The sequence below is a fragment of the Ursus arctos genome, unplaced genomic scaffold (genome assembly GCF_023065955.2).
Source record: "Ursus arctos isolate Adak ecotype North America unplaced genomic scaffold, UrsArc2.0 scaffold_6, whole genome shotgun sequence".
Taxonomy (NCBI): Eukaryota; Metazoa; Chordata; class Mammalia; order Carnivora; family Ursidae; genus Ursus; species Ursus arctos.
The window spans coordinates 72,689,581-72,712,656 of NW_026623078.1; positions in this window are offsets into that span (position 1 = coordinate 72,689,581).

Consider the following 23,076-nt stretch of genomic DNA (forward strand, 5'->3'; position numbering starts at 1 on the left):
GAGTGAGACAGGTGTCAGATGTCACTGTTCCGGGGCCTTCTCCAAACTCCTGCCCTCTGAAATAGTCTCATCACACAGCTTGGGAGGGAGCCATTCCCTGTACCAAAAGGGACTGCAGGAGCCTATTTGGATGGAGAGAAAGTGGACAAAAAGCTACATTTTCTGATTCATTTCTCAACATTCTCAACATACAATAAACACCATTTTTTCCTTCTGACTACCATAGACCTCTTTCTAAGTTTCTAAAACCCTGATTTATAAGCCATGTCCCCAGTCCTACAAGATAAATCACTGTTGCTAAACAAATAATAGTGTCTCACTTCCTCTTGTCAGTTACTCACTTTCCTAAATGGTTTTGCAATGAGGGGTGGGCAGGTAACATAAGGTAATGACTTATGAGAGAATTTATAAGAATAATTTTCTTTTATGAGATACAAAACAGTGACAGCCACAAAGAGATGCCCCTCGTGTGCGTGTGTGTGTGCGCGCGCATGTGTGCGTGCGCGCACGCGCGTGCTCCATTTCATCTCTTCTCTTGACCTTGGAAGTTGTAATGCCATCTTGCAATCATGACAAGAGCTTTACCAACAGGATCAGAATGCTAAAGCAGAATGATGGAAAGATTCTAGATTCCTAATGAGATTGTCAGATTGTTGAACCAGACTTGAATCCTCTGACCTCCAGTCTCCTTATGTTATCATACTTGTCAATATTATTTAAGTCACCATTAGTTGGTGTGTACACTACTTGCCTTCTCCATGAAATATTATACAAGAGTCTTAGAATTTAACAAGGTTGACTGCTTCTCTATCCACTGCAGGTTGTAGGAAGTAGGCTGTTTGATGTATGGGAACAAGCCTCAGCTTTGTATCCAAAGTACCCCACTCAGCTGAATCCTGCACGCTGCTCCACGCATAGATTACACATCAGAATTTCTCCAGCCTCAAGGCCAGGGAGCTGAGCTTTCATGTCCCACGCAAGTCAGTGCAATGGGTGGGGGGGGTGAGGAAGAGACTTCAAGGCATCTCCAGCTTTCTGTGTATACAACTCAAGAGGCTCTAATAGTTCATGACAACATTCAGAAGAAGATTATAGATGCTGATTAGTGGAAGCAAAGCACCAGAAACCGGCGTGTTCATGCACAGAACTGGTAAGTGGGATCAGAGGGAATCAGACGGCAAGAGTTGACAACGTTTGCTACACCTGTTTCCCTTCCTTGCAGAGACAGCATACCCGCTTCCCCATGGAATAAACAAAGACCCTCAACTCTAGAAACCTGAGCTCCCCAAGGGTGTCTAACTCAGTGCACACAGGCTGTGTGATACTGGAAAAGAATGTAATGTCTCTGACAGTTTCAGAGACAACTCACGTAGTCCTGTCCGATGAATCGTTTTCGCATAAATAGTAGAACTTTATAAAAGAACAACACTTTAGAGATGAAGGGACGGATCCTGTTTGAATACTACCATCAGCACGATACAAGTCTGTTCAGGAACTTCAATTTTGCTGCAAAAGGGATTTAAGATAACTTGCATAATACAGGGCAAGATGGAATAAGTTAAAATTAGGAGTAAAAGAATAAAGAGAAACAAGGCAAGAGAACCAAGAATAGCAAGGATGAGACTAAATGTGCATATTATAAATACTTATGTTCCAAAAATTATTTTATGAGAATTGGCAACCCAAAGAAGATTTTTAAAACCCTGCCTGTTACATAGTTCACAGTGCTTATAAGCCATAAATAGATTAGTTCTATTCTCATTGCTGGGAAGAGACAGGACTTTCTCCCCAGGTTCCTCAAGAACACAATACGTGATGTAATGATGTGCTGAATAACACCTCACATCCTCTCAGTAGACTCTATGATGAGTACTGTAATTTGCTTCTTACAGTTGCCTTGATCCAGTTGAATGGTCTCCCACCAAGACACAACCCAATAAAAGTGCAAGGGCAGTAAAAATAATTCCCTGAGGAACTGATGGGTTTCAGTCTGGTACAGGCTTAAAGTGACTGACCTTAATCTGGGAGCCCGTTGCAGCCTGTCTGGTGGAATGTGGGGATGGCATGTCCATCAGGCCATTCTTCGCCCTGTGACTCTGCAGAGCTTTGATAGATAAGAGGCAGCAAAGAGATGCAGATTACATTGGCTGACAAGCACCTGGAGGACAGTTTTAGTCCATGTAGCCAGTTAAAAACAGATCCACGTGACTGGTAGGCAATCGAGTTCGGGACTGGCTGATGTGAGACTTACTAGTTAATTTCTACGAGGACTGAGCAAAGTGGAATCAGATACCCTTGCTTAAAAACCTTATTTCCAGGCAAGTCTGTCCCGTGTCAGTCACAGTGCTGCTCCCTGCTCAGGGAGGCAAACACATTTATACTACAGATAACATCATAAGAAGGTTGTGGTTGTCATGGGGCAAGTGGTATACCCCTCGCTCTCAAAGGTCCTTGTTCTGTGTTGAACCATTTTATTAGCACAAGCCTTCTGATATTATCAATTCCTTGGTATCCAGGGACTTTGATCTTTTTGGTTCCCTGGCGCCAAATAGTCTGTGACTTTAATTTCTTTCTTCTATAGCTCAAAGTTTCTTATCTTGTGAAGCTGAGGAAACTGATATCTCTGGCCTTCCCAAGCTGACCTTATCTTACCTCCTAAGATTTTAGACACACACTGCAGTGATAACCCTTTGTGTGGGCAGAGTGGTGGGAGGTCTGGGGAGGAAGGCTTAGGCACAGATGAGCCTTCCATTGCTCTGCTCTGCGTGGACACTTCCCTGGGGACTTTACACCCAGTGTAGTCGGTGCATGAAATCAGAGGGTCTGAGGAATTTTCTTACAGTTGATTTCATCTAAAGACAGGTGAGATGTTTTTAAGAGATTGACCTGTGTGTTTGGAATCTCAAATCACTCTGCAAACAGGCACCAACTCTGTCCAAGAGGTAAGGCAGATGGCATCGAGATGCCTGGTGGGGCCATTTCTCATTAGTTGTGGGACTTGGGGAAGTAACTCAGTTACCCTATTTTCTCCACGGTAAGTGGGTAAGTGGAGATGGTGATACTGTTTCTCAGGATTGTCTTGAGGATTTAAGGCATTAACATATAAATAAAGTGCCATCTCAGTAAGGTGCCCCTCACTCATTATCTCTATTTATATAAAGATATTTAATTTTCTCCTCATTTAATAATTTTTCTTATTGATCTTAACGTTATATAACATCATAATCCCTGTTTTCTCTTGGGTAGCATATCATTAATGTCAATGATCAAATCTTTTTAAGTTTTGGATATATCTTTGATAGAAAACATTTGGCTGGATACAGCTTTCTGACCCACACTGTGAATCTTTTTCTTTAAGAAGGCGATTTAAACTTTTAAAATATTATATTATAAAATACATGTTTGGATTTGTGCACTCTCTCTTTTACAGGTTATCCTTTACTTTTCCATACTGTTTCTTTCGTTTAACTTTTTTTGTGTCGTCGTCTTCTTTTTTTTTAAATTTCCTCTCTATTGATCACCAATTTGGAAGAAAATAGATCAGATTTGTACTCAGAGCAAACTAAGTAAAATTATTTGTAAACAAAATATTTTCACTTGTATTTCTAAATTTATCAACTTTAGAAATGAAACATTATTTATGCCCCCCCACCTATGAGAGATAGGACAATGAATCTCCTTCCATTCCTTGCCTCTTCTTTAATTTTTTGTTTGAATTTTATAGGGGCAAGAGGAGTCTCCCAATCTATTATCATGAAATTATCTTTTAAATGTCAGGTGTTTTATACTGTAGCTTTTTATTTTTAAGAACATAATTCTTCCTTTGCGATCACAATATCACAGTTTTTCCAATTATCTTTTTTTAACAATGTAGACATGAAATATTTAGTGTAAATATTAAACAATACACTACTGCACAAGCAATGGGCCTAATTAGAAATCAAAGGGCAAATCAAAATATGTCTCAAAACAAAAGAAAAAGAAAATGCAATGTTCCAAAATCTATGGGATGCAGCAAAAAGCGGATGATCCAGTGAAATTGATGCTAGAAATGCTTGAATTAAGAAAAAAAGTTCAAATAAACAACATTACACCACAAGGAACTAGAAAAAGAAAAAAAAAACTTAGCTGAAATTTAGTAGAGGAAGGAAGTAACAAAGAAAAATCCAAAACAAATAAAATAGAGCCCGGAATAAACAATAACGTAACATTGAAAGTAATGACCAGCTTTCCCCCCAAAATCAACAAAATTGGCAAAGTTTTAACTACATTAACTAAGAAAGAAAAGAGAGAAGACTCAAAAACCAAAATGAGAGATGGAAGAGAAAAGAACACGACCGATAACCACAGAAATACATAGTGTGATAACAAATTACTATAAACATTTACAAACTAACACATCAGATAACTAAGGAAAAAAACACAGATAATTGCTAAAAATCCCCAAGTAACCAAGATTGAATCATGAGTCTTGAATCCAAGAAATAGGAAATCTTCTTAGACCAATAACAAAAATGAAAGTTGGATTAGGAATCAAAAATCTCCCAGCACAGAGGAGCCCAAGACCACATGGTTTCATGGTGAATTCTACCAATATTTAACAAAATAATTAATAGGAATCTTTATCAAAATCTTACAAATAATGGAATAGATGGAATACATTCAAAATCATTCTATGAGGCCAGTATTACGCTGATACCAAAGCAGGATAAAAACAACACAAGGACAAAGATGTCCAGGGGCCTCTGGGTGGCTTAGTCAGTTAAATGTCCAACTCTTGATCTTGGCTAAGGTCATGATCTCCCAGTCATGGATTCAAGCCCTGTGTTGGACTCCACATTGGGCAAAAGGAACAAAAAAGTCTACTTTGTCCAATATAAGTATTGCTACTCTTGCTTTCTTTTGACATCCATTTGCGTGATAAATGTTTCTCTACCCCCTCACTTTCAATCTGCAGGTGTCTTTAGGTCTAAAATGTGTCTCTTGTAGGCCCAAGGTATTTAAGTAATTTTAATCTATCTTTTTTTCTCCTTTCATCTTGAATTTCTGAAATCTGAGTGGAACTTAAAATCCACATGGTAATTTTGGTAAACATATTTAATTGGTAATGTATCTTACCTTCAAGAGCTTCTTTGAAGTGAGGAATATTACAGAGACATAAAAAATAGGTAGATAAAGGTGCCACTCTTATTGTCTCAAACTACATTTATTCTGATATAGTTAATAATTAAATCATAAGCCAATGATTAAATCAACAAAGGCAGCAGTATACTTTAGGGAAGAGCAAGGCCAGGCCTTGGAGTTAGGCTCAACTTGAAAATTGGCTCTTATCACTTGAGTAAGTTATTTACCATTTTTAACATCTTTGAGCCTCAATATTCTCGCCTGTAAGATGGAGACAATAATACATATTTAATAAGGATTAAAATAGCATCTAGTTAAGGCTTGGCACATAGTCGGTATTCAAAATATCACTATACTTTCTGAGCTAGCAATGTGCTAAATTTCGTGAGGATTACAAAGATAAATGGGAGGAAAGAAAATCATCATTTGTGATAGTTTAGTTTGTATCAGGCTTTGTGGTTCATATACTATGTGGGCTCGTCTTACTTTTCCTAAAAGCCTGAGGAAGTTTCTCATATTCCCATCTAGCACATTCAGAAATTGTGGCTCAGAGAAATTAAATGCGTTATCCAGAGTCAGCTCTTGCCCTGAAAGGACTTGTGTTCTAACTGGAGACATAAGTAATATGTACTTGAAGATCAAAGAACCTGTACAGGATAAAAGAAGTATCATAAATAATTTCACTTATACGTGGAATCTAAGAAACAAGACCAACAGACTCTTAAATACAGAGAACAAAATGGTGGTTGCCAGAGGAGAGATGGGTGGGGAATGGGTGAAATAGGTAAAGGGGATTAAGAGGTACAAGCGTCCGGTTGTAAGATAAATAAGTCACAGAGATGAAAAGTACAGCATAGGGAATATAGTCAATAATATTATAATAACATTGTATGGTGACAGGTGGTGTCTCCATTTATTGTGGTGAGCACTGAATAATGTATGGAATTGTCGCATCAATATGCTGTACACTGGAACCAACATAACATTGTACATTCATTATTTAAGAAGTATCATAAGGGTAAGTATGGGATCTCCAACTGAGTAAATATGGATGATAAAGGACCAGGAATTTAGAAGGAGCGATCTTCCTGGTTTAAAGTGTGTATTGATCAGGATAGATTGCCTTATGCTGTAGCAACTAACAACTCACAGATTTTAGTGGTTAAAACAGAGATTTATTTTTAACTCATGGCCCTCACAGGTTGGACACATCATAGCTTAGAAAACCAGGTTGATGGAGAAGCCATCGTGTTCAATGTTGTTGGTTACTGTGCCAAGAGATAAAAGCTCTGGAGAATCTTATAGTTAATTAAATTAATCAAATGCTTAGGGATTGAAATGTAGTGGCCCGGAGTCACTTCCATTTTCGAGTAATTGGACAGAACTAGTAATGTCCCCTTTGCAAACACAAGGTGGGAGGGAAGCACATTTCTACCGTGTGTGTGCGAAGAGAGCAATCTGGAAATATTTGGTGAATGGCAATAGTAATTAACAACATGTGATTCTTACAAGAGTCTAACGTAACTTATTTTTAGTGACTTAATATTTAAATACTGTATTTTCTAAATATTACTTCTGGTTGAAGATTGCATTACTGATAAGGACGTGTGAATTTTTGCATGTATGTGTCTATTATCTAAGTCAACTTCCTGTGTGCACGAGATGCCTTGCTCATAACCATCCCTGCTGATTATCTTTCAAACCTTTACTAAACACCTGGGCTTACTGGTAGAAACTAGACCTAACCAAAACTCTGCTTCTTACCCTTCCCCCCCCCCCCCCCCCCCCCGCCCCTGGCGGCAGACATCACGTTCCGGGTACTTATTTATCCTAAAATGATTTACTGAGAAGTTGCTGTTCACAGAGTATTTATAGACACCTTGGAAATGACAAAACAATATATAATCATACTAGAAAAAATTATTTTAGCATCTACCATCTATGTGGTTGGCTAGGCCAGAAGCTAGAGAGTCATCCTGACCTCTTCCCCTCTTCCTTACCATACATGCAACCCGTCATCAAGCTCTGTCGATATTGTATTTTTAAGACAATTGACTGCATATTGGGATCATCTGGAATACTTAAAAAAATACTGGTGTCTGGGTCCCATCTCAAGAGTATTATGTAATTGGTCTTGAGAAAGGCCTGACCAGTGGGGCTTGAATAAGTTTCTAGATGATTCTCACAGGCAATCAAGTTTGAGATCCAAGAGGTCTCAGTTCTGTCTACTAATCACGATTCCCACCTTCCACCTTTGGTGAAAGCCCCTCTAATCTTTAATGTGGATTATTTCAGTAAACCCCCCCCCCCACTCTGGCCTCCCTGGCTCAGCCTGAGTTAGAGTCCCCAGTGCTGTGTTGTGGTTACACCCTGACCATCTCCTGTCAGGTCACTTGTAGAGATTGCGTCAATACTGCCTCTTAATTGTGGTTTCTTCTTTTATTTTTATTTATTTTTTAGACTATGAGCATATTACGGGCAGCAATTACGATTTGTTATATGCCTGACTGTAGTTCAGTATATGACACATAAGGTGTGCTCAGTAAATGTTTGTTGAATAAATATGAATGGGTGAATGTTCAGCAAATCTGGAGCATTAAACCAGCACAAAAAAGAATGAGACAGAGGATCCTATAGAAGTATTAGTAGTCCGGTGGGGGAACCGGACATCGCAACACTCAATGCGGTAGGAAAAAGGGCTATTATAAGGGATGGAAATGTTGTTTCTCAAGGTTGGGGATTAAATAAGGTAGCAGAAAATATCGCCAAAATTATCCTGCTATACGGATATTCTATGATTTGCTCCCAGTAATAAGAGCATTGATCTGCTATTTAAAATTGGAAAGGTGGAGAGTAATTGAGAATAGAATATGGGGGTGGTTTCACATTTCTAGTCTTTTTAACATAGTCTTTTATGACCCGCTGGTTCCCAGATCACTTTATCGACCATTTCTTTTGCACCTGTTACCCAGAGGCCCCAGAACACCTACATATTTACATCTGAGAAACCACATAGGCCAATGGCAAAATGCACGTATAAATTTGTCTGTCCTCTGCACAACTTCTTGCATCTCAACTCCAAATCAACCTTCTGAGCTCTGTTCTGTGATCTGATCTGTGAGCTGAACCTGTCAACGAAATGTCCCCTTTGCCGGCACGCTTCCTGTGACGTTCTGCCAGCAGGGGGCACAAGAGGGAGAAGGGAAGGCAGAAGTTCAGGGACCAGAAACTTGCTCCTTCTTTTCCGTTTGTCCAGCCTCCGGCTGTTACCACGGCAACAACCCTTTGGTTGGCTTGAGCCTCCAACTTCTTTTTTTACACCTTGAACCAGCTCCTGAGTAGCTCACCCACTGTTTATATATCAGTCCCAGACAAGGATTCTGATTGACTACTTGGGTCATGTGCCCATCCTCTGGGCCAAACGCTGTTTACAGAGCGAAGGGGTTCTCTGAGGGGCGGGGCTTCTGGGACACGCCCACCACTGCAGTCAAGTGCTGGGTCTACGTGCTAGTGGGAGAAGAGTCATGAGAAAGGGTACTGGAAAGGCAAAAATTAAAGATACTACAGTCAACTATAAGAGTACGGGCAAAAAATAATGTTTGAGTTCCAAGGAGTCTTAGATGTTGGATAAGCTAGCAGTTCCAAGTAGCCATAATTCTCCTTTCACACAGGGCTTCGGGGTCCTCGTACTACCCGCCATTTATTGCTAAACCGTGTCTCTAGGGGCTCCCTGGCGTGACCGGACTGGCACAGGTTCCAGAGGTTAAGGTCCCGTTAGGACTGGATACATACAGGCATGTTCAACGTGATAAGGAAGCCAAGAAGCATGAATAAAGAGTGGCTCGCTGGAATCCAGAAAGGTTTGGAAGAGTCATTTGAGTTGGATCCTTAAAAAAATCAGAAAGCATTTAGCAGGCAAGGAGAGGGAAAGTGCAGTGTGGAAGATGTTCTGGGTTATGAAAATACAAGTGCGGGAGAGACCAAGGCATGAAAAAGGCATCGTGGGTTTTGGAGAATCATTTCGTGTGGCTGAGCATAACATGTAGGGGATTGGGGGGGGAGGGGTGTAATACGTCTGGAAAGACAGATTGTGGCCAGATTGTGATGAGCCTAAGATGCCATCAGTTCTCTCCGAAAACATCTGCTTCCCGTGCGCTGGCCAAAGCTACAACCATTTTCACACGTACTTCATCATGGGGACTCCCTTTTTATGGAGGCCTTGGAATCCGTTTGCTTCAAAAGGTCCAGTCCGGGGAGATGATACCGGGGAGGTGAAGCGGGTTAGGCCTGAGAATGGATGCTTTCCAATTTGTTACCCGAGCACATTTCAGAGTTTGGTAAAACATCTTCAAGCTGTTACAAAGTACCGTGAGCTTTTCATCCGCTGCATTTCTGCACCTGCGTGTTGCCTCGCCCACCGCTGGGTCAGGCTCCGCGAGCCCCAGAAACGGAAGCAGAAAATCGGGCTGGGAAATCAGGGAAGAGAACAAATCCGCCCAAGGCTGACTCATCTCAACACTGAACTATGTAAACAAAGTTTAGCTGCAACGGAGCAGTTGGAGTACAGATCGCCGGAGGCATTGGAACGATAACGAGGCTGAAAGGGATGCAGGGGCATATACGCTATTTTTAACTAAAATATAAAGGACAAGACAGAGGGGGGAAAAAAACCCAGCCTTTTAGAAATGTGTTAGGGGAAACATTATCACCGTCCCCACACTGCTGTGTATCTTTCTGAACCGCTGACAACCGATTTCCCCAGGCTGGGTTTAAAGCTGTTTATAATGACCTTCACCCTGCTTTTATGGTTAATTAATTATACCTTTGCCTGCTATTGCCACCAGTATGGGAAGTACAGACAGGAGGAAGAGATGATGATTAAAAGCTGCGTGAAAATTCACCATTGAGCTACATGGCGCAGGAAAGGCAAGGATGAGCTGGAAATAATCCTGGCCTCAGGACCAGGAGGGCTTGGCTACTGGCCCAGTGCAGGATGGGTAAGAGAGGGACCACCTCGTCCTGGCTGGGCTGGACTTTTCTGGATTGAAAACTGAAAATCCCACTTTTGGAGTGCTCCCTGCCCCTGGCAAACAGCGTTGGTCACTCTAGGGAGGGTTGGAGATCTAGCTGACTGTAATTCAATAAGCCAGGTGAGGCAGGCCAGGGGTTTGGGGAGAGGGAGGGCTGCCCCCGGAAATGGCGCAGAGATGTGAGGGCCGGCCTCAACCAGAGGGCGTGATGCTCCAGGGAGCACCTAAATAGTCAAGCAGAGAGATTGTGAGAGTGAACAAACTGGCCTCAAGCCTCGAGAATCCAGGACAAATAATATTTATCCGTCCAAGCCGGCAACTCACGGTCTTGGGTGAAGCGGGAATGGGGGGTTTGTATTTGGGCTAAAGTTCTAGGAAAAGACTTTAATCCTTGAACAAGGGACTGGTGACACCAGGAAGGGGCACCTTTGTGGATGGAGGTTATTGAATTTCTAGGTTGGTTTGCGGGGAAAGAGCAGAAGTTTGGATGACTTAGAACTGTTTGTTGGCCTCCCATTGTCCTGAGGACAAAACCCAAGATCCTTGTTTGGAAATGGAGAGTTCTCTGACCTGTTCTCAGCTCTTTTCTTATCTCTTCATTCTCCCACGCTGGTCATATCCAGTCATTGGTATTTCTTCAACCGTACCAGGTTCTCTCTCTCCCTGGCCTTTTGTCTGGTGGCTTCTCTTCCTAGAGTGTGTCTTCCACTCATACTAATTTCTTTTAGGGTTCAGCTCAAATGTTTTCTCCCCTCCTATCCTACCCCAATCATTCCCTGAATTCTCATTTTATGTCATAACCTAGCCTCTGAATAGAGTGCAGGCAGCCTACTTTCCAGTTTTGCTAGAGAAGTTCCAGGCAGCCAAGACGATGCCCCCAAAGGTCAGACTCACCTCCGGGGTCCCCAGGGGATGCACTGTGGTCTGCAGGAATAGTTTCAGATGAGCGAGGATAACCGATGGTTGCCCTATTGAAGCTCCAGGTCCCTTAAATTTCTCAACAAAGAGTGAAGGCTCTAGTTGCGTATTTTTTCTCAACACTATTAACATTTTGGTGGGATGAGGAGGTGGGGAGAATGAGTGCAGGGGAGCCTGCCCTGTGCATTGCAGGAGGCATAGCACCATCTCTGGTCCCTACCCATTATATACCAGTAGGATCCTTCATATTATGACAATCAAAAATGTCTCCAGACATTGTAGAATATTCCTCAGGGGACAAAATTCAGCCCAAGTTGAGAACTACTGCTCTGGTCTAAAGGAACATCCTGTACAACATGGGCAGGACTCTTACAGGGCAGAATCCTCACACCTGCACCCATGAGCAGTTAATACACATGGCACATGGGCTCAGTGAAGACCTATAGAGAACTTCAGGTGAGTATCACATTGCCTGCCCTGTGGGACTTGACCAGATGACCCGTGATCTATCTTGGTCCAACCTCACAGCCATTTTTTGCTCTTTAAAAAATGGATCCTCCCTCTTTTCACTGTAATATAAATCTAATGGAGAAGCCAGAGATTGGAAATTCTATACTGAGTCTATGGCTTAGTGTATGTGTGGGTCTCTTCTAGATTCTAAACACCCTAGAGTATGAAACAGTATTATTATTATTTTTTAATGATTTTGGTGTTTCTCCCATCCAGGGTCTAGAATGGAGCTTTGCACGGAATAGACAATTCAATAATTAATCAAATCAAAGTTAGAAGTCAAGAGAATATTTGGAAGCTATCATGACCAGGAAACAAGATGGAACTGACTCAGTTGATCCGAGTGAAGAGAAAAGCCACTTTTCTGTGAAGTGTGGTACTCGGTATCCAAGGCTACTCTTTGGACACAATTATAGGCCTGGGAGTTGCAAGAAACGCAGAACCCTAGATCCTCTAAATCAGAATCTGCATGTTAAGAGGTCTCCAGGAGATTCCTATGCACATTAAGCTTTAAGAAGCATGGTTTTAGGGGCGCCTGGGTGGCACAGCGGTTAAGCGTCTGCCTTCAGCTCAGGGTGTGATCCCAGCGTTATGGGATCGAGCCCCACATCAGGCTCCTCTGCTATGAGCCTGCTTCTTCCTCTCTCACTCCCCCTGCTGTGTTCCCTCTCTCGCCGACTGTCTCTATCTCTGTCAAATAAATAAATAAAATCTTAAAAAAAAAAAAGAAGCATGGTTTTATAACACCACTTCTGTATTCTTGCAATCAATGGCCCAGTCTTTGACTTATCAGCTGTGCAGCCTTAAGCAAAACATTTAACCATATGAGCCTCACTGTTTTTTTTTTTTCTGTAAAATGGTCCTTTTGATAGATATTACGTGCTAGGATTGTGAGGTTCAAATTAAAAAAAATAAATAAAAGGAAAATGGTCACAGATCACAGTGCCTGACTTTATACGGTGAGAGTTCAATTGTTATTATAGGTTGTTATTCTCTGAAATTTCTTTTTACTCAGGAAAAATCAGAGTCCGGACTACGGACGATCCCTCGCCTGCTATCTAGACCATAAGCTGAAGATTGACCGTATCATTTACTCTTCCTCCAGATATTGAGAAATATCAAGTCAACCTTGGTTAAAAAGTTTTCACCCTTTTCGGGGCGCCTGGGTGGCACAGCGGTTGGGCGTCTGCCTTCGGCTCAGGGCGTGATCCCGGTGTTCTGGGATCGAGCCCCACATCAGGCTCCTCTGCTGGGAGCCTGCTTCTTCCTCTCCCACTCCCCCTGCTTGTGTTCCCTCTCTCGCTGGCTGTCTCTCTCTCTGTCGAATAAATAAAATCTTTAAAAAAAAAAAGTTTTCACCCTTTCCTACATGTGATCTATATTTTAGAAGTGTGTACCTTGGGAACAAAGCTCTATAATAAGGTTAATGAGAAGAGAAGCAACACAAATCTGTTTTCATCACTGTTAAACAGGGCTTCGCTCGCAGCACAGGGGGAACAGCTGCTCTGAAGGCAGCCTCGGAGCAGATCAGTAGAGGCTGATTATTTATTAATGAGAGGGTTTTAGTGGTGAACCCTGGTGGAAAACCACCAGACTCAATTCTGCAAGCCGTCCGCCGAAGAGGTGGTGTATATGAATCCCTTGATTGATGTAAAAAAATTCAAAACAGATACTTCCCAGCACCCTGGAGGCTGTCATGTTCCACTGCTCTCTTATCTGTTCATGTGAAGAAAATAGGATCCTTCAGTAAGTAAATGTGTGTTCTGTTTAATTAAACTCACTGCTGGGCTCTGTGTTGGGGCTGGTCCTCACTCAGGGATTATTGGACTGTTACATCCTGCCTTCCCTCTCATTCCCTCCCCCCCGCCCCCCCGTGCTTCTATACCCCGCTCAAACTCGGCAGGAGCATTGTGGTAAGTGCTTTACTAGTTTCTTATTGACCCACTTTCTAGATAAGGAAACTGAGGCTCAGAAAGCTTAAGACCCTTGTCCAAGATCTTCTAGCTTGGAGGGCTGTGATTTAAGCCCAGGTTCTGCGTGACTCCGCAGCTTTTGTTCCTGACCTCTTGTGCAATATAACATGGGTGTACTTAGTAAAAACTCACCATAGTATGGTCCTCAGCATTTGTCCTCAGACCAGCATCATTAGCATAATCGGGGAACTTGTTAGAAACGCACATTTTCTTCTTTTTTTTTAAATGGTAACAGGGTTTTTTTAATAATATTTTTTATTATATTATGTTAGTCACCATACAGTACATCCCTAGTTTCTGATGTAAAGTTCCATGATTCATTACTTGTATATAACACCCAGTGCACCATGCAATATGTGCCCTCCTTAATACCCATCGCCGGCCTATCCCATTCCCCCCTCTCCGAAGCCCTCAGTTTGTTTCCCAGAGTCCATAGAAATGCACATTTTCATGCCCCGCCGCAGACCCAATGAGTCAGAAACTGTGGGAGTCGGACCCAGGGAGCCCTCTGAATGATTCAGATGGATGGTAAAGTCCGGGAGCCACTAGCATGTAGGCTGTATGCTCAGCACTCAGACTGAAAAAAGGAAAAAAAAATAGACTCCCCGACCTCAGGGAGTTCAGAGTCTGCCAGACGAGACAAGCCTAAAAAAACCAATCTGAGTCCTATTTTATTGGTGCGTTGCAAGTGCAGTGAGGAGATAAGCACGAGAAATAAGGAAAGTACAGATGAGCTCAATTCATCAGGATGGAGCAGGAAAAGCTCCTTGGGAAGGTGGTGGGCCTTGGACTGAATCCTAAGACCTGCGAAGTCCCGGCCACAGGGACAAGAGGAGAGAGTATTCTAGGTAAGGGGAGAGCATAAACAAAAGATGACAGAAATGATGGGCATCAGGCAAAGAGCAGTTATGTGGGGGATGCGGGAGCGTGACGTGCGAGGAAGGAGGCGGTGATGAGTTCACTGAGCGGGCAGCGAGCTGCCCTCTGTCATTCCGCAGCTTGACCCCCCACCTGCTGAAGCTTGGGAGTGGGAAGCCTTGGCTTGGCGATTGTAGAGTCATTTGTCACTCTCTGGCATTTATGACTGCCCTATGGTTCCCGACGAGGGGAGCCATGTATCACGATTTCTTGTTCTCCACGAGCTCTTGAGCACCCAGTAATTCACGCATGTTATTTCTACCGCACACTTTTCTCCTGCTTCTTAATGTCCCCATGCCACTGACACCAGCGAGTAGACGTCAAGCTGTCCAGTGGATAAAATGTAGTTTGACAAAGGCTCTGTGGCTAGGGATGTCACTTACAGTTTATATCATGAATTCTAATTCAATTCTTTGTTCTCCGCATCATCTATCAGTGAATAACATACACACATTGTAGGACTTCGGTCTGTATTTTTCAGATTAATATTCTAACAAGGGCATGGGTTATATAGGTCAGCACTTAAAATCAAATAATGGTGTTAGATTCATCCTGGAATAGTGAAAAGAATGTGAGCTTGAGGATGAGAGAGGTGAGGGTTGTAGCCTCAACTCTGTATTTTCCTGCTGTGCCCCTTATAAATAAATCACATTCAAAGTTCCACTTATTTTTAATCTTGCAAAGCCTCAATTTCTTAAATCCGTGATGTGGGGTTGCTGTAGAATTAAATGATACAATATTGGTGCCTGGAACGCGGTGGATGGTGTTCCTTCCCTTGTCAGTATGTATGTCTGACCAGATTTTGCTTCTTGAAAATGCTCGATATTAAGACTGGACAGAGATTTCCTTCCTCTATTTCCAGATACTGTGTCTGCGCATGTTTCCTCCTCTATGGCCTAATGGGAGCGACGTTGGTCTCAGCAGAGAAGCAGCAAAATCAGTGCATCTGATTGAAAACCTTTCCAGCTGTTAGACTTCTAGGGGATTTCTAGGGGAAGGGAACTTAGGTCTACAGTTATTTGGTGACTCCTAAAGGAAATGGAAGACGCGCTTCCATCTGACCAGTGGAAAAGGTCACTGTGCTGACCTTAGCCCCAGATATCAAGAACTCAGGTTTGGCTCAATTAGCACCCACAACGTGCTGGGCTGGGTGCTGGCTGCTTCAGGTATATGCTCTCCTGTCATCCTCACTTCAACTCTGCTTACATCCATGTCAAGGATGAGAAGCCAGTTGGCCCACTGCTGTCATGGGTCTAGTCTGAGGCAGAGACCTGACTGAACTCAGGCCTGGTAGTTCATGTCCAGAGCCATTTACAAGTTCCTATTCCAGACCTACTTTTCAGAATCTTCAGGGTGAGGTCCCTAGGCATCTATATTTTTATCGAGTGACCTGCAGGACAGTTTTCATGGTTAGGAAAATTTGAGAAAAAAAAAAAAGCAAAGCAAGCATACTATTAAAATAAAAAGCAACAGAGACCAACCTTGAAAATTTGCTGAGCAGAACAGGCAAATTGTACACACAGAAAGTGTATTAGTGGTTGCCTAGGGCTGGGTCGGGAGGGGGCTGCTGTTGGAGAGAAATGGGAAATGACTGCTAATGGGCTCCGAGTTTCTTTTTTGGGGTCATGAAAATGTCCTGGAGTTGTGGAAATGGTAATGGTTGCACAACCCTATGAATATACTAAAAACTATTGAATTGTACAATTTACATGGCGGAATTATATGTGAATTATATATCAATAAAGCTGATTTTTAAAAAAAGGAAAGAAACTTCCCTGAGCAGACAAAACCAGTTTAGTCAAACAAGCAAAGTTTAATTTAGCTTAGTTTGCAAGCTAGCTTGACCTGGGTCGCTTCTTGCTTATGCCTCTGAAAACCATAAGTAAACCTTTACCTGTTTCTCAAGGTTGGTGTGAGTTAACCATTGACCAATACCCTACCATTTAAGAAAATTCTAATATTATACGGCGCGCCTGGGTGGCACAGCAGTTAAGCGTCTGCCTTCGGCTCAGGGCGTGATCCCGGCGTTATGGGATCGAGCCCCACATCAGGCTCCTCCACTATGAGCCTGCTTCTTCCTCTCCCACTCCCCCTGCTTGTGTTCCCTCTCTCGCTGGCTGTCTCTCTCTCTGTCAAATAAATAAATAAAATCTTTAAAAAAAAAAAAAGAAAATTCTAATATTATAACCAATCCCTGGGAAGAATAAACAGCCACGACTTTCTCACTCTATAAACTGCTTTATACCAATATACCCCTGAGCCTTGTTCCGTGTTCTGGTCTGAGTGCTCTGGTTTGCAAACGGTCCTTCTGGTGTCTGCACAAGAAACTCACTAATTCTTACGTTAGTGATTCATTGGTTGTACTTCTGGTATGACTAAACTTTAAACCATACAAACAAAACTTGTACTCCCAAGAGACACAGGGTCGCTTGGACTCTTTGATGAGGCCACTTAGGAGTCAAGATGGTGTTTCAGGTCAGGCTGGGCAACATATCTAGGGGCTTCTGTGAAGCTTATGTTAATGTCTCTCCCTTCACCTTATACAGGTGAGGGGACAGCCTCAGAGGTTTTAAATGGCTTTACCCAGACTCGCGCCGCGGTTCTTTGGCCAAGCCAGGATCAGACCCATTGCCTGATTCTACTTCTTTTCTACTGTAAACACATTTTGGCCGATCATCTCACATGTGTGAGATTTCTGTCCCTACTAGACCAGCAAGCTCAGCTAAGCAGGACCTGTGACGTTGTCCCTGTGCTTCGCACAGTGCTCAGAATATTCGTTCATGATTTGCTGTCATCTATCAGGTAACCTTTTGCAAAACGCACCCATATTTCTGTGACAAGCCCACGGAGTTTGTATCATTGACCCTGGGCTTTGGGTTCCAGAGGAATGGAAGAGAGAGACTCTTGTCATACAATGGGAGCATCAGAAGACAACCCAACATGAACTCCGCCCTTGCCTGGCCTACCTGTAGCCCTCCTGTGCGGCAATAAGCAGACGACCACATAGTCCCAGTTGTGGTATGAAATTGAAAATTAAGATTCCATATTACATCCTGGAAAATCAGGAGGGTTTCCAAAGGCCTAACAGCAACTTTCCTTCCCCACTCTGCTCTTGTGGATAAGGTCCCCTCGTTAAATGACCCTCTTCATCAATGGACCAGCCCCTGTTCCTGTCAATCTCGAGGCAGTGAGTTTCTGTTCATGCCATTCTGTGGAATGACTCAAACAAGCCAATCACACCCTCCCACAGGAACTAGGGGGCACCCCTTCCTCTTGATGCTACCAAGCCTGCCTACCACAGCCCTTGCTGCTTATTGGGTTCCTGAGCGAAACCCACACGTGACCTCGTGTGGCATGCAGCGTCCTTAAGTGGCATGCAGTGTCCTCCTTCCCTGGGCTGTGATTACGTAACTAATAAATTGTCTGTATCATCTGTCCACTGTTGGGTGTCATGTGCTCAACCATCCTCATAACCACAGGATGGGGATCCGTCCCTCACTAACTGGGAAAATAGGAGGCGATTAAAACACCAGCTCAGGTTCTCATCTGTGTCCCATCCTCAAGGACAGGTCAGTCATTCTCTGTGGTTCTGCTGTAGGCAGAATGCTGGCTCAGGAATCAGGAATTCTGTCTTCTCTCTACCCAAACCTCACGGCATGACTGGGCTAAGCTGTTGAACCTGTGTGTGCTCCAGTCTTCTCTCGGGTAAAACAGAGTGATTGAAATATGTAAGTGGGTTTCAAACTAGTTTTTACCCTGGGAGCCCTCTGCTCAATTAAGATCTGAGAAATGTTTTGAGGAGACAGAAGGAACATCCTCAGTAGCACCCTAACCCTCTGCTCACTGCCCCTCCCCACGACACGGCTACCACAGGCCTGTACCTGAGGAACCCCAGGGTTCCATTGGACCAAGATTGACAATCATATCACTAGGCATTTTCTAAGATTCGTCCTGTATGTTCCATAGATTCTAGAATGTGAAAAGACAGTCCCAGCTCTGCTATCTACTAGCTATGTGACATTGGGAGACTTACTTTAAATCTCTTGAGTCTCTGTTTCCACATCGATAAAACAAAAGAAGCAGGATAACAATAAGAAGAGTGACAGCATCAGCAATAAAAGTCATAATAAGCATTAGCTGTTGACTATGTTCCAGGCACTGTTCTAATTATTTCACACGATCGTTAAGGACTGCACGTTTGTGTCCCCCACAAATTTCATATATCGAAATCCTACCCCAATGTGAAGGTTATTAAGAGGTGGGGCCTTTAGGAAGGAATTCAGATTTGATAAAGGTGGAGACTTTATGATTCTTGTATGAGTCACAAGGGAGTTTGCTTCCTTTCCTATTCTCCATCTTGTGAGATACAACAAGCTGGCAGTCTGCAGAACTCACCCTGACCTCAGACTTCCAGCCTCCAGAACTGAGAGAAATAAATGTCTGTTGTTTATATCAAGCCGGTTGGGGTGGTATATTGTTAGAGCAGCCGGAACTGACTATGATGTACGCATGAAGTCATTAATACCGAAGGTGCAGGTCAGCTCAGACGCCGTCTTGCTGCTTTGTCTGGCCCTGGCAGGTTGAAAGAGCTGATTTTCTAAGAGGGCCGCTTAGCGGCTCTCAGCCAGAGGCACCAACTGTCAAGCCCGCGTTTGAATGGCTGTACAGGCCTCCTTCTGAGGCAGCAGGCATTAGCCTGACAGGTGAGCTAGCCTGAAAGAAGGCTACCCTGCGAACACAGCTAGACCGTCCATGGTATAGCTTGAGGGGCACATAGAAGGTTCCAAGACTCACAGCTTCCTCTCCCAACCAGATGTCACATTGTCTAAGATCCCATCATTGAAGACCCTTCCATTTTGTTCTCCCCAGGCACCGGTATTTAAATTTGCCCATGCCAAATTACAATATCCATGGGATTAAAGGTCAGTAGATTCTCTCTGACATTCTTGCCCACCAACCTCCTTCTGAATTATCAAACGCAGGAAGTTTCAGTAAAGAAAATCCTTTGGTCTTGTTATCAGAAAGTGATAGAGCAGGGGCGCCTGGGTGGCACAGCGGTTGAGCGTCTGCCTTCAGCTCAGGGCGTGATCCCGGCGTTATGGGATCGAGCCCCACATCAGGCTCCTCTGCTATGAGCCTGCTTCTTCCTCTCCCACTCCCCCTGCTTGTGTTCCCTCTCTCGCTGGCTGTCTCTATCTCTGTCGAATAAATAAATAAAATCTTTAAAAAAAAAAAGAAAGAAAGAAAGTGATAGAGCAGTCAGGACCAGGGATTTCTAAAGTTGGAGAGATCTGGGATCCGATGCCATCTCCAAGCTGAGAACTCCCCTGTTTCCCTTTCCTAAGCACAGCTTTCCCCCAGGCTACAGGTTGCATTCCAACTGCCTGCCTGACATCATCATTTGGAAGGAAGTGTAAGAGACATCACGAAATTCTCATGACCTGGATTGAAAGCCGTACTGTCTGCACTCAACCTTGCTTCACCACCCCCCCCCGACGACAAACCAAACTTCCTGTTGCCAAGCTCGGGGAGCCTGATGTTATTGTTGACTTCTCTTCCTCACATCCCGAATACAATTTTCCCCGAAACTCTGTTTACCTAACAAATACATCTATGATACGATCCCCGTGCACCATTTTCAACCGTGACCTGCCTACACTGACCTCGCACCATCTCCTGCCCAGCTAGTGTCAGATTGGTCCACTTCCGGGGAGAGCTCTCCAACCTGTCACAGTGATCTCACTAAAACAAAATCAAATCAGGCCACTCCTCTGCTCAGAGCTCTGTAGTGGCTTCCATTTCACCCAGATCATGGTTCGGAGTCCCTGACCCAGCCCACTAGCTTTTAATGAACTCATCCCCTTTGCCTCTCTGACTTCACGTCCTCCCACACCTCCATCAGCTGTAACCACACCAGGCTCCTTGCTTGTCTTTAACGCACCAGGCTCACTCCTGCCTTTGTGCCTTTCCCACGGCTCTTCCTCTGCTTGAAGGCATTTCCCCAGGTGCTATGGATGGGATTGCTCTTCCCCTGGGGAACTGTACCTAGAGACGAGATCTTTAGGAGGTAATTAAGATTAAATGAAGTCATAAGGATAGAGTCCTAATCCCAAGACTGGGGACTTATAAGCAGAGAAAGATATCTCTCTCTTCCCTCTTTTACCCTCTCCCTCTCTCCCTCCCTCTCTTTTCTTCTCTCTCTCTCTTTCTGTCTCTTTCTCCCTCCACCACGTGACAACAAAGTGAGAAGACAGCCATCGCAAGCCAGAAGAGAGTCATCACTAGAGACTGAATTGGCTAGCACCTTGATCTTGGACTTCTAGCTACCAGAATGGTGAGAACTAAGTTTCTGTTGTTCAAGTCACCCAGCGGATGGTCCTTTGTTATAGTAACTGAGCAGACAATGACAGTAGATCTCCATAAGGCTGACTGCCAACCTACCTCAGCTTTTTCTTGAATGTCACCTTCTCAATAAATTCCACTACAATATTCTGCTAAAATTGCAATGTCAGGATTCCCAGTTCTGCTCATTCTGTTCTTATTCCTTGTTCAAAGATGTATCAGTTTCTAACCCGTGACATAATTCACTTATGACGTCTGTAGTTTATTGTGTGATAATCCTGATTGAATGCATTCCTCAAGAGACCTCTGTTTTGCTCCCAGCCATGTCCGAAGAATGAGAAACAATGCCCAGCACATAGTAGGTTCTCAATACATATGTGTAAAGTAAATACATAAATGGAGTACTAACTATAAGATTTTCTAGCTCTATGAGCTCGGGCAAGTTGTTGACCTATCTAAGCATCTTCTGTCACTTCAGAGAATTGTTATAAGAATTAAGTAAGTAAAATGTGAGTGAAGATGGAGGGGATCTTTGTCTTGTTATCATCATATCTTCGTGCCTGGACATAATAGTTCTCAAAACAGAGTTGGGTACTCTCAGTGCAGTGCTTGGTAAATAATAAGTACTTCCCAAGTAATGACTATAATTTTGACTGGCTGAAATATCTACTTCAATGCATTGTCTTTATCTTCCTCTTGGGAGCTGGATTGGACTGGACAAAAGGAATCCAAATCTTCCCATTCTCTCTGCCCTCAGGCTTTCTGTACCAGCCACACTGGTCTGAATTCCAGGCACCAAATGTACTTTCCTGCATTTTGTTTCAGTGCTTTTAACAATGCTGTATCTGTGACCTGGAATGCTCTTCATTGCCACCCACCTCCAGCTGGCAAAAAAAAACTCCCATTACGTACATCTAGTCGATTCCTATTCAACTCCCAGAGTTCAGCTCCAACATCACTTCATAGGAAACTTCTTCTGTCTCTACAGAGTCGATCAGGGTCCCTCACAGTCTGAGTAGGAGCGCCCCACACTTTTTAGGAGCCTTTCTATCCAAACTTCCTGGCACAGTGTCAAGGATTTAGTAGTTGTCCAACAAATAGGTGTTGCGTAGATAAAAGATATTATCAATGACCAGGTATCTGATATCCATAATTTAATTTGACTTTTTTTGGTAGATCCTAAAATTATCTCTAATACCCAGATAGAGAAACTAAAGTTCAAAGAGATTGAGTAACTTCTCCAGTCACATAACCAATAAGTTGTAGAGTTGGGATTTGAACTCAGTTCTCTTCAGCTCAAGAAAAATCTCCTCTTCCTACCACAAATGAACTCTTCCCAAGATTCCTCAAGTCAGCTTCCTGATTACTTTCCTTTAATGCACTTTGGTCCTTCAAGCTCTCCAGAGATATCAAAATATATTCTAACCCAACTGACTCTTTGACCCAAAAGTCCCCTGCACCTCCAGTGATTCCAGGAGCCCAAATTCATTCCAGGAAATTCATGGTTCTCACTAGCTATCTCTCTCAAAGATTTTCCCCCATTGTAAGATATCCATCCTTTTAACCTGCTCAGTCCTGAACTTCCCATGTCAGTAAGTGGCACCATCATCAAGCCAAAAACTTAGAGGACACCCTCAATACCTTCTTTTACTTCCCTGTGCCATCCAATCCACGTGTTAATATTTTCTGTGCTCCCACCAGGTATGTCTCAAATCCATCATTTTTCTCCAGGATTCTAAGTGTCCGATGTCCTCTCATAGCTTCTAATCCTTTCCAATATTTTTAATGTCCCTTGAGAAACAATCTATCCCATGCATTCCAGAAATAACGGGTTTAACACAGACTAGGGGCTTACGTGATTGTGGGAAGAGCTGAAGGGGTGGGGCAGATAGCAGAGAAACTGAAGCTGAAAGTCATCAAAGTCCATACTGAAGATCTCCACCTGCAGTACCGAATCTGGTGGTTTTCCAAAGCTTGCCTGGAGTTGCAGGCAATTCTCAGAATGTCTAGGAAGCTCCTAGACTGTCTAGTCTGGTCTGAAGCCATGGAGCAAGTAGGTTGTAGAGTTTGCTGACAGGCTTTTCCGATGCTCACATCTGCTCCTTTGCCCATCTGCTATCACTGCTAGAGAATAAGGCTTTGCATTCACTTCTATTTGCAAGACATCACAGGCAGATGTTACGCTCCTTCATGGAACATAGCTCAGAACAAAACATGGAAGGTGATTACAAGAAATGAAGTTGCTAACCTTACAAGGATGT